General features: G+C 38.2%; 1 protein-coding gene across 4 annotated transcripts in view; it reads left to right on the top strand.

Moving 5' to 3' along the window:
- KLHL13 (kelch like family member 13) overlaps positions 1-12,695 on the top strand; it is a 78,639-nt gene that overhangs the window by 26,591 nt on the left and 39,353 nt on the right. The window lies entirely within an intron of this gene.

Genomic DNA, 12,695 nt, shown 5'->3' with positions numbered 1-12,695 from the left:
GGATTTATTTTCCTTTATAGGTGGTTGAAAATATTACTGCATCAAATGGCATCATTCATGACTAGGATTTTCTGTTAGTGCCTTTTAAGACTTCCACGATTTTCATTTTCATTGCTAATGGCATTTAAATCTTTCATTTAACTAGCCTAGTATATTTAAAGAACTGTTTTGAGCATTCATCTTAAGAATAAATGCTCGATTATTTCTGTTCCAAGGGTTATATTGACATTAAGCAACCTTCTTTTAGCAAGTTTAGACTAAAGAAATCTAATGAAGTAGTTTCTGTAGTTTCATTGACTGATGTTGTGTACTTTTGTCCCAGTCTTAACAGATAGTTCATGGAACAAAAGTTTAAATTATTGAAGTTATGTCTTGGCAGTAGCTAAATCATTCTTGAAGAATGACCAAACTCATCAGTATGCTGCTCTCTGCTTCCGGGGGGATTTTTCCCTACATGTTTGATCTTGGATTAGAAGCAACGGATTTTCAGCTTCTTTTTTTTTTTTTTTTCAAAACAGGCACACAAGTGCCTTTTGTCTGCTGGATGCATTTATGGTGACTTGAGCATATTCAGTCTCAAGTTTCACTTTTCAGACTTGTGTCTGGGTGGAATTCTTGTGTCCTGCTGTCGCTCTGAGTGCACACAACCTCTTAGCAGTGTTTTGGTCAGTCACGTTTCTGCTTAGCAGAAAAAATGGCTCTTTAATGAATAATGCTGTGAAACGTGGAAGAAAAAATTATGAAAACTCTTCTTAGAGCAGAGTTATCATGTATGTGTTCTCTCCATCTCCAAAAGCTTCCAGTCTCTAATAATCCCAAACAGTACCTACTCAGTCCTATTTCCCTCTAGTTATTCTTTTATATTTCATTTTGTTTGGCAGTTGTGCATATCTCTGTCCATAGCAGTGATGTTACAAGTATTTTCTCTCCTTCTTATTAGGTCCATGAATTTATGTCCTTCATTGCCAGGCATGTGCACTTGAATACTTTAGAAGTATGTTTCCATTCAAAATGTGAATGTTGACATTGTCATCTGAAGCTTTTTAAATATATTCATTTAAGAGTTAAAATTGGAAGATAAAAAACTGTGGAAAAAAGAGTGGATTTTTTGAGGAAATGGCTAATTTCTTACTTTATTTACTGGACACTTGTGCTGGTCACATCTGGTCACAGTATGATGTGTATGACAGTGTTAATGTTTGTTTAGAGGGAAAAGATTTCGTTACCCCAAAACAACTGAAGGATGTATATATTTGTACCTTATTTGAACAGGAAAAACCCCTGCACCTGAACACCAAAAAAACTTGTCTTATAAAATTCAACCAATCAACCCCTCCTCCCTCCACTTCTATATTCCATTTTTTTAATGCTAGAGGTGTTCTGCCTGTGTATGTTCCTATGTGCAGTTTGGTAATACATTTCTGATTATTCTGCTGTCGTTGAACATCTGGGATGTGTCTGATTCAGTTTTAGTTCACTTGGATGCAAAATCAGACATATCTTGGAAAGTAATCGCACAGTGGTGGAGCCTGTGCTGGAAAAAGAGGATACTGTTGGAGTCCAAAAATTCCTTTATTGACTTCCACAAGATACTCAGTCTCGCTTGGGTGTTCATTGTATGGGGTGATCAGTAGGTTTTGCATCTGAAACAAAATGAGCTGCAGTTTGAGCTTGCTAATGTTGTTAAGGACATCTTGTAAAGGTGAGAGGTGTTGGGTTGTCTTTGCATTCGTGTCCTGCCCTGGACAGTGAAAGTTGAAGCAATTAAGTTTTCATGTGATCTTCAGAGGTGTTACACAAGTATCCTCCAGGACCAGCGAATGCTGTTCAGGAAAACAGCTCAGTTTTTCAAGCAGCATCTTGTACTGCAGCTTGGTGACTACCAATCCCATAAATAGATGCACCTTGAAATCCAGACATCAGTATGATTCCTGCAGATAATAGCAAATTTAATAACTGTAAAATGTAGAAGTCTGTAACAGAAAACCCTGAGCTACAGCTACTACTGTTCTGCTTTGTCACAATATTGTGTGTATATTTATGCCTGACCTTCCTATGACATTTCTGAAACTTGAGCATCTTGCTAATCTCCTTCCATCTTCCCAAGCTGTGTTATCACATCCAGTTCCATCATGTTGGATTCTGAACATTTTCAGCATGCAACGGCCCTGTTCCAAATTCCAGACTTCTAGTTTCATTATTCTGCTCCAGCTCACCCACTACAGGGTAGTTGAATCCAAGCTAACAACCAGGTAGCTGGAGGTGTATCAACCAAAGATGTGGGAGGAAAATCAATTTGAAGTGAATGTGTTAAATCTTCAGACAGTCCCAGTTTGCTTCTGTTGTCCCAAATTGCACAGAGGCCATGTATCAACAATTCAGCAAGTCCCTCAGAAGCCCAGCTGGACGAGGAGAGCAAAGCTGTGTTTGCAGGTGCTTAAACGTGAATTGGTGTGACTTTAATGAGTCAACATGGGAGTGAAGCAGAACATGAGAACTGAAGGAGAGGAGTTTTCAGGCTTTGTAAAGCTCTTCTAGCTGGAGTAGTGTCTTTTGGCTGTTGTCTGGGTACCTGTTTGCTCTCACAGTGAGGTTTTCTCCTCTGTTGTTCTGTCTCCCCAGTAATTAGAGCACCAACGTGACTGTGTTCATTTCTGTTTTCAGATAATTAGAGCTGGGCCCATATAGCAAAATACACGGTTGTCTGTCTCGGGTTTTGCTCAGAGCCTTTGCCAGGACATCACTGGTCTGTCATTGGGAACCGGAAATCCTTCTCATTGCTGCTCTTCAGTGGGGTGACAAAGACTTCGGCTGATGAGGAGTAATTACATGTTGCCTGCTGGCTTGATGTGCAATTGGACCAACCACCTCTCTGCTGTACATGCTCCAGGAGTAATGAGGAGTGATGTTGGAGAACAGAAATGGCCTTGTTCTCTGGACAGTTAACGTACTGGGTTAGAAGACCAATGCAGAACTTGGGAGCAAAGGGAGGGAGGAGGGTAAATGAAGGGAATCGCATTGCTGGAATTTGCTGTTAAAAAGAGTTTGTGCGTTCAACACCAGAAAGCCAAGGCATAATAATTTTAGTTAATTTTACTTTTGCCCTTTGGATTCTGTATGCTTTCATCAGATTAGAGCAATGAAGTAAAAGCTTAGTCACACTGTGCCTTGTGTGTTGTTCTGGGGTGTTGATTAAAAAGAATCATAAATAGGCTGCTTATCTACACGTACTTATATTTAGTTATTTTACATCGAGGTCCTTGATACAATGTCTGAGAATCCCAAACAATTTCTTGACTGTTTATTGAATGTCATTATTTAAAATACTTAGGAGTCTTCAAATAGGTATTTTCTTTTTATCGAATCAGTCTTTGATGTTTTATTGATTATTGCCATCTGCCCACTCCCCCCCAAAAAAGTTCCTGAATGCAAATTTCAGAATCCAGCAAAATTTTGTCATATTTTAGAAACTTCTCCCCAGAGACTGCTTCTTGTGCAGCAAGGTGTTGGTAGTTTGCTTATGTTTTGACTTCAGTGAAAGAATCAAACAGAGGAAGGTGGTGTGTTTGTGTGTGCTGTTGCTTGATTTGGGATATGAGCCAGAACACAAGTTTGCAGAAATTTGATGAGAAGCACTAAAGAAGGAAAAGTCTTCTCTAACAGTTTATGTAAAACTCCTGTGGTCCAGTAGTTGCTGTACCTGTTGGTTTCCCTGTAAGTTTATTGTTCATTGGACAGTTTTTATTTCATTGTTTACAGAAACTCTTGTGGCAAACATTCATCTTATCTCAAGCTACCAACTGCATCTTACTTTGAGTTCAGTACTGACCCTATTGAATAAACGTCTGACTTACTGCCCTGCCTTCCTCCCTTCCTAATCTGACCGCTGTATCCTGTGCTTTTGGATTTGGAATAGCATATGGCTGGCTCAGCAGAGATTTCCCAGGTGTCCCCAGAATTAATCTTGTCTTCTTTTCATGTTCCCAGTATATGCTGTTCAAAGGCCTCAAAAGCTTCAGCTTTCAAGGATTTTAGTGTCATGAAAGTATTGAGTTTCTTTGAGATTGCCTTTGAATTGCTAGACACCAACACTGCTTTCAGTCTAGGTTTGAAATTTAGAATCAGTGTTCCAAGTGAGTGAAGAAATACTTTGCTAAACTGGAGAAATATATTCAGTTCTGGTTCTAAATGTCTGTAAATACATGGGCAGGCAGGAGCAGTTCAGGCATGACTGATGTCAGTGCATGACTCTTTTTTAAAATTATTTTAACAGTTGGTTATGTGGGATTATAGCACTGCATTTTCCAGGCAATGCTTTGTGCCGTATGCAGCAAGACTTTGTTCAGGTGGTCGCAGTCACATTTTTCCTGGTCTGAGTTGCTATCATAATTCTTCTGAAGTATTATTGCTCAACTTTGCTGTTATATTACTTATTTCTGAGGTTCTTGGAAAATCTTTCAGGCAAATAAGATGTTGTTGCAGCATGACTTACGATGTTGCTTGTGATGAAAGTCATGTTTTGTATTTCTCATGATGTGTGTATACCCTCCTGCATATTATCATCCTGCCTTGTGTGGGCAAAATCATAATTACAGCATCTCCAGAGAACAAACTACTGAACTTAAGAATGAGTGAAATATACCTTAATTGTAAGAGCACGTTAGAGCAAAGCTTTGTTTAACAAAGGTTTTGCTTTGTTTAGAGATCCAGAAAATGATTATAAATATATACTGCAGAGAGCTGAATATGCATAGTTGAAAGAATATGCAGAGGCTTGTGGGAAGCTGTGATGAACAAGTGGGGATGCATATGGATGTCCTTGCATGTCACTTGTCTTTTGTTGGTTCTGGTGCTTGTACGTACCTGAGCGTGGTCTTGGGTTTGTCTGATGCCTACACCAAACTTCCTAATTCCATTTTAAATTCATATAGTTCAACTTTATAGTTCAAAGTTACAGTGGAAAATTATAACCAGAAATATCTACTTTCTGCATCAAAGATTCTCTAAGATTGGAGAATCATTAGATTGTCTTGGGAGGAACAGTGAAGCATCTGAACTGACACACTTTGGAGTAAGTTATCCACATAACTTGTTAATGTTATTTCATACCTAATTCTGTGTCTTCTTTCTTCCTTCAGTGAAGCTTTTTCTGCTTGAGAAACTGTCAGTGGAAATTTGACATCTAGAAACAGTTTTATATTGAAGGCTTAGGTTGGGAATGATGAAAAATTTCTTGAAGTCATAGCTTAAATTCATCCTTCCGTGTGTGCTTAGCAGTACAGATTATATTGCATACATCCAAGTACAATACAGAGGGAAGGGGGCTTATAGTTGTTCTCACATATCCACATGTGTGTCCCTCAACAGTATTAAGGACACTTTGGTAGTGGAAGGTGTAAAGTGGTGAAATTTGATTGCTGGCCTTGTATGTGACTGCTGGAGCCTCTCTGTACAAACCACTTCTTTTTAAACTGTTTTTTCTCAGTTGCTTCTGTGAATCTGTGTCATAAAAAGAAATGGTAAATGGAAAGCTGATAGTGGGAGAGCGGAAACATGTTATGTGATTAAGGCTCCTGTGGGTTTTTTTAATATGCAGGTTTTGGTGGTTTGTTTGGTTTTTTGGTTTTTTTTTTCTTTTCCACCAAACATCTGCTAGTTTCATGTGAAGCTTTCCCTTTATCGTGTTGGAGAGGTGGTGAATAATGACCCCACCGTTACTGTGCTTTTTGTGGCACTGTAGACTCTTAATGTATTTCTTCTTGCTTGTCCACCTTTTGTGCTGTTAAAAGTTGATCCCTGTACAGAAGCCATTGCACAAGTTTTCTCATCCTTTCCCCTCTCTGCCTTTCTAGTTCCTTTGCTGTAGCTAGTGAGATGGGGCAGGAGCAGAACAGCTCATATCTCAAATTGGGTAATGTGGGGGAATGGTGCTATTTGTCAGCAGGTGTCACAGGATATCCTGAGTTGGAAGTGACTCCAAAGGATCATCAAGTCCAACTTCTGGGCAGTACAGGCTTAGGAACTTTTAGGCTGGACACAAGCTAGTCCAAGCTTGCAGGTCGTAGCTATGAAGTTGCACAGATCAACCAAAGCTTAAAAATAGTCATGTTTTGCATCAGTTTCATACATGAACTGAGTTTTCTGATTGTATTGGTGTTTTTCTCGTTTAAAATGGGAATGTATTAAAATATCTGTCTTGTAGAGTAGTTCTTGTGAATACCAGAAGGTGGCATAACAGATTTTCCTAAAATGTTTTGATTGCAAGAAGTGCACAGGATGCTACTACACTTATTTTAAAGCTGAAAGTTTGATCTAAGGGAAATTGGATCAGTTTGGACCTTAACATTTAAGGGAGTTATTTAAAGGTGTACCCATTCTGCTTTTTTTTTTTTTTCCCAAATGTGAAACCTCTGGTGAGATTCATTCTGGCTTTTATAGCTAAAGTTTTTGAAGTTGGAAGTAGTTTACTTGAGAGTGCAGGGGGAAGGAAGGGATTGTCTATCATGTCTATAAGTGCAATTCTTTCCTGAGCTGTTTTACAGAATCCCAGTTTCCCATGAATACATTGTTTAGATATTTTGCTTTACCCATTTGCAGAAAGAGACCAATTCCTGTATGTTTTAAGCTCTTCTTGTTATCTGGTGCTATGAAAGAATAAATTATTAGTATGGTAGCTCATAAATTATAGTTTTGTTCTGTAGCAGCTCTAACCACGTGCAGATTTATAGGTGTACCAATGTTGTGTTAGAAGAGGTAAGTGAAAAGCGTGCAGAAAAGACCAATAAACCTTTAAAAGACGATCTGTTTTCAGCATAATTTGAATTTCATTCTGACAAACAGGAAACTTAGTCTTTGTGCAGCGTTACCCTGCATTTAATGACAAGCTGATGTTATTAGTACCCATTTCATGTGATGCTTTCCTTATTAGTCTGTCTCTGGGGCTGTCATCTTCACTGTGATGTTGATCAAAAAGTACTTAAATATACTTTAAAAATAGGTATTATTTCCATTCAAAGACCTAGAGGGACTTACTCATAGAGAGAGTGCATTGGGCATAATTGGCAAGGTTCTGGCAGTGGAGGTGTCTGTGCAGGGGTGCCCTGTGAGGGATGAGGCTGTGACTACCCTGTGCCAGACGCCGCTGGGGTTGATTTTGCATTAAAACTCTTTTTTGTTTGAATAGTAAAATTAATTGGTGTAGGACAACCCTGAAACTTTTGAAGGAATGAGATACATGGGATTTTTTCTCTTTCCTTCAGCTCCCTCTGGCAGACAAACACCTGAATTACAACTGCTTTACTTTCAAATATTTCAGACAAAGGCTTGTCCCAGCTTGAAGTTATCACAGTTGCTTGATGTTCTATGTGTGCATCAAAAAGATATTTTCAGCTGTAGAAAAGTACATTATTGCAGCTGTAGGAGGTGCTGAAATACCAATATTTCTTGGTTTAGCTGACTGTTGTACTGCTTCTTTGCTCACCACAGCTGTTCAATGCTGTTTCACGCCAAGGACTTCTACACCACATCTACTGATTTTTTTTTTTTTTCCCCTTCTCTCTTATGTGGTCTACCCTGAGCCTACTGTGGTTCATTAGAGCAGCACAGATGAGAAGGATATGACTGTTTTGCACAGGAGCCTTGAGTTTTTGCAGAATTTAAACCCTTTATTTTGCTGACCAAGCCTCTGGGAGGTGGGTGGAAGGAAGTGGTGCCGCTCCAGTGGCTGCAGCTGTCGTGGGCTGAGCCTTCCACCCACCTCTCTGCAGTCCTCTCCTCCTCTGAGCATCACCGATTTATTGTCAGTTCTGTGTCACTGAAGGGTGGTTTTGCCAGGTAAGGGGATGTGGTCACATGTACAATGCTATAAAGATGCAGAAAACTGCCTGGAGTGTGTGGAGTGCTGGTTAAATTTCTCCGTGGTGGGACCTTTAGTAGCTGCTCTGTGGACACTGGAGAAAGCACTGAACTTCAGTTTCCAAGAGTCAGATCTTTGAAGTGTTATGAAATAAGAGTTTGTAATCAGGAGACTTTAAACTATTTAAGTATTTCATAGCTTTTAAAAATGCAAATAAGATTGCTGTTCTTCTGTGGGCCTTTCTAAAAACAGCTTGTACTTAGACTTTTCTTGCTATGTACAGTTATTTTATGCAAAGAAGCATGTCCTGATTTGATCCTAAATTATCTAGATAGTTACACTGTCACTAAATAGGGGTATTGCAATTTCAGAGTTCTTCCAGTCTGCTTAGTGAATATCTTAAAACTGTCACTTTAAATCTGCTTTTGGAACTGAATTAATAGCTTGTAGGTTTGCCCAGCATAACAAATTTGAAATAAATAACTCTCATCATTTGAAACTTTGCCTAGGAAATACAGAGTTTTCTTTAAATTTATGTTCTCATAGCTGCTAGACAAGAAAGCAGTTTGTAATTTTATTTCTGTAACTGTTACGCAGGAATTTTGACATTTGATGATTTAGCGTTATAATATAGTGGTGTATTTCAGAGAAATGGAACTGTTCCATATGAAGAATTGTTTTTTGTGATCATGCTTTTTTTTTTTGTCTTCTGGAAGAATCTAAATGTAAGCAAGGTATGCATTTTTAAAGTCTCATGTGTTATTTTCAGTGTTGATGACAACTAAGACTGTGCTAATTCTGTGGCACGAACACACTCATGGATTTTATACCTTCCATTGAGCTCCATGTGAAAGGCCGTGGCCTTGGGTCCTTTGTATAACAACACTCACCAGTGGGAACTTGCAGGACACCTCTTTTTGCCACAGAAGATAACTGGATATTTTCTGAAGAGGTAGTATCCAACTCTGCAGAAATCTTGGAATTAAAGTTGCTCGGTACCTTAGGACTGCAATGGTGGTTACAGGTATCCATGGGGTGTAAATCATCAGTGAACTGCAAACACTCATCCTCAGTGTCTTTGCTCCTGGCCCCCTCCCAAGTGAAAGAACCTGTGAAAACTATCCATTTTTGTCAATTCTCACTGCTGCTATTGGGTGTGGAAGTGCATCAAAACAACAGACCTGGTTACTTGATTTTGCTTTTGTTTTGGGAGGAGGTACTGTGGAGGTTATCACTGGCTTGGTTTGCTGAGGAAGGGAGGATCCTGGGTAAATGAACCAGGGACTTCCCCATGTTGTCTTTGGGAAGGAGTCTTTGGACAACACCTACCTTTGTCACTTGGTAGGAGTTGATTCCTGCTTGTTTCTGGCTCATAGGGGGAGGAAAAAAAAGAAATTTAAAGTATGGTGTTTAGTACAAGACTCCCTTTTTCTCACATGGCCTCTTCAGCTGTTCCAGCTTTGGTACTATTTCTACTTCTTCTCATGGCATTTAGTTGGAATACTCTGTGGACTTGAAACTCCTTTTCTAGTGTAGAGAAATTGTACTTTTTTTCTTACTGGTGATAAACAATTAACATTAGTGATAAATTTGAAATCAAACTCTTTGCTGTGTAAACCTTTTTCACATGTCCCTGTGTGTGAAAGCAAGCTCCTGGGTGACACACAGCAATTTCTGACAACCTGGACTTGAAGCATCAGCATCTTTCTCAAAACCTTTTCCATTTCATTCTCTGTCAGTCTTCCAGAGGGACTCTGGCCTTCAGATAAAGATGCCAGGGTGCCCACAGTGGAGATTTGGGGATTGTGGGTTAGTAGACATCAGAGGTGACAGTGCAGTGGGAATCCCTGTGCTCAGGAAGAGTTTGTATTTTTGTCTTTTAATGAAGTTGAGTCATTACAGAAGCACACAAGAGCAGGTGTCAGTGGGCTTTATTCTTGCCTCTCCGTGCCTGCTCTTTTCATCAGGGACACTTAGTGTAGGTGTGAAGGACCACAGAAACTCACTCCAGTGGATAAAGACAGTAAGGCTTATGAATGCAAAATGACTAACAGATTCTTTGTAGATAATGGAAGAAAAAAGCCTGCAAACTTTAAGAATATTTTCATAAAACTTTACCCAACACATGGCTCAAGTAGTTTGCTGTCTGTGGTGCAGGAAATACTGAACTTGTTAGTGGCTGGTGCTCAATCCTAGCCTCTGTTTAATTACTAAATTGTTTAATATATTTGCATCATTTGAGTCAGATGTGTAAATGTGTTTAGGCATACTTTACTAAAATAAATTGTGCAGCCACCAGACCATAACAGCTGTGGAGAAGCTGTTTAGAAATAAATTCTTTGTAGTTCACAGTTTGATCTAATAAAAATAACTGTTGCTTCAGACAATTATCTTCAGCAGGGTCAGCCTGGCTGCTGTGACTGTGCATTCGGGTTTCTGTGTTGATTTATTAAATACAATCACCTGGGGAAGATGAGCAAAGTTCTCTGAATAAATTGGTGTTAATTCAAAAGCATTTGTTCTTAGCAGTGTGTTGTCAGCAGAGTACATTGGCTTAGATCAAAAATTGGAAACCTTCATTAACTCACTTCGGTTTTACCTCCTATTAAGTGTTTAAGACCTTATTTTACCTAATGCCTTTTATGTAAGAGTAATTTGCCCAAGCAAAGCTGGTTTGGTTTTTTTGGGGTTTTTTTTGCATATTATAACCTGTAGCTTGTAATTAAGTTAACAGTGCATCTTGATTCTTGAAAGTGATTTCTTGCTAGAAATCTTACCTCAATTTTAGAACAATCCCTCTTCAAGAATACACACAAGAAAATGCAGGGCATCCACAGGTGGCATAACATAAAAACCACTTTCATGGCCAGAAACACACACTTAGGAATAGATTTAAAATATTTGAGACCATGAGTAGTTACAAAATATACCTGAAACAGAATTTAATATTTTAATAAATTAACACTTCCAAATATTAAAACTGTGAATACTGCATGGACTAAATTTGCGCATTTCTTGTTTCCCCCCTTTTCCTGAAAGTTTTTTGGAAGCTGACTTAAGGTTTAACTGAAGTTATTTTATTTAAATTGTTTTAAAAATAACTGCTTGTGGCCTGATAGGAAATGGTGTTTTACTGTTTGCTGTTCCTGAATAATTTCAGAAGTTTCATACTCAGACTGTCATTTTTTTCATTAATGAATGATGCAAAGACCAGGATAATGGGGTTTTGAAGAATGTATGAAATGAAGAAATTAATTTCTCAAAATGATTCCTGCTCAGTTGGACAGTTGCTGCCTGTTTGTTGAAGAACATACATTTTGGTAGTCTCAAAATCATGTGAGAATTTGAATCTTTCCTAACTGTAGTGTCTGGGAAGGAAGGGGAAGTGACTGTGTCAGATGCAGGGTAATATACATTTGTCAAATTATATATAGAAATAATATATGTGTGTATATATATATAGTATGTATATTTATATACATGCTATATACACAATCCCATATATATAGTATGCATATGTATATTTCTGTATAAAAATAATTTTCACTGAAATGATGCATCCTAAAACGTTACTGCAGCAATTTCCTCATTTATATAGGAAAAAATGCTGAGTGGGTGGATGGAAAACTGCAGTACTTCTTGTTAAACACGTGGTACATGCCCTGACTGCTTAACTTAATATTTAAAGATTTGGGGATTTTTTTCCCCCTGTTTTAGAAATGGCCCTACACGTATTGCTATAGAGATGGGAACCTGCACTACTTACAGCATTTTGACAGCAGGAGGGGTTGGCTGCAAACCCATTTTATCTCACTTCTTTACGCTTTATGATTGTTCCTTGAGCAGTCAGACCAATTTAAGAGAATTAAATATATTTGATAGTAACTACTTTGTAAGCGTCTCTTCTCCATTTATGAGGCCATGTGCATGTTGATGTCTACAGTACAACTGCTTCCAAAAGATGCTGTAACTTATATCTGGTGTCTGAGGGCTTTTTTACCTCCAGTTATTAAAAAAAATTCTCTGGGACAGCATAGTGGATAGTAAGTCAAAGTAAATGTGTAATTGTCAGAACTGTCTTGAGCTATTTTAAAGCTTATTTCTTAATGAAATTAAAAAAAAATAACTGAAACTCTGTTTCTTAGCAAGATAGATCCTTGGTGTTTCTAGAATAGTTGCAGTTTCGGTAAAAGCATTGCCAGGTGGATATTGCCAATTTTTTTCTGTATTTCAATATTTGTGGAATGTTACAGTATTACTGCAAGAGGACCGGTTTCCACTGGATTCTTAGGCAGAGATTTGTTTTCCCTTCATATGAATTTTGGTGTGAATATTTTCACAATATATAGTCAAAGAAATTGTATTAATTAAATGACTCACATATAGGGCAATACTGTCAACACCATCTTTTAATTATTCTCTTTCAGTTATTTGGAGCAGCTGCAGTTTAATAGACTGAAAAGCCAGAGGTAGAGGCATGAGAAGCACCCATGTGAAGGGGAAAGAGCTGAATAAGGAAGCCAATTAAACTATCACACGGTCAGTTTTTTAGGGAACCTGAAGAGAAATTTTATACATCCTTATTTGCTCCTTATTTGTTCAGTTTCAGACTTCTGTCTTTACAACCATATTTAAACTGCTGAAATGATTTGATATTGAAATTATTATTGCATTTGAGCTCCATTGCTTTGGGAATACTTTATTGGATTTTGGAGGTTCTGCTTTATTTCATTCTGTATCAAAAGGGCCTTGTGTAGTAGGATGCATCAGCTCAGCAGGCTGGTAGTTTGAAGATATGGAAAAGATCAGAGCAGTTCCTCCCAATGTGAAACTGATTTTC

This window comes from Pipra filicauda, unplaced genomic scaffold (assembly GCF_003945595.2).
Source record: "Pipra filicauda isolate LSUMZ 115617 unplaced genomic scaffold, ASM394559v2 scaffold58_size5111680_pilon, whole genome shotgun sequence".
NCBI lineage: Eukaryota > Metazoa > Chordata > Aves > Passeriformes > Pipridae > Pipra > Pipra filicauda.
Note: the sequence above shows the minus strand (reverse complement) of the source record. Positions and strands in the feature narration are given on the sequence as shown.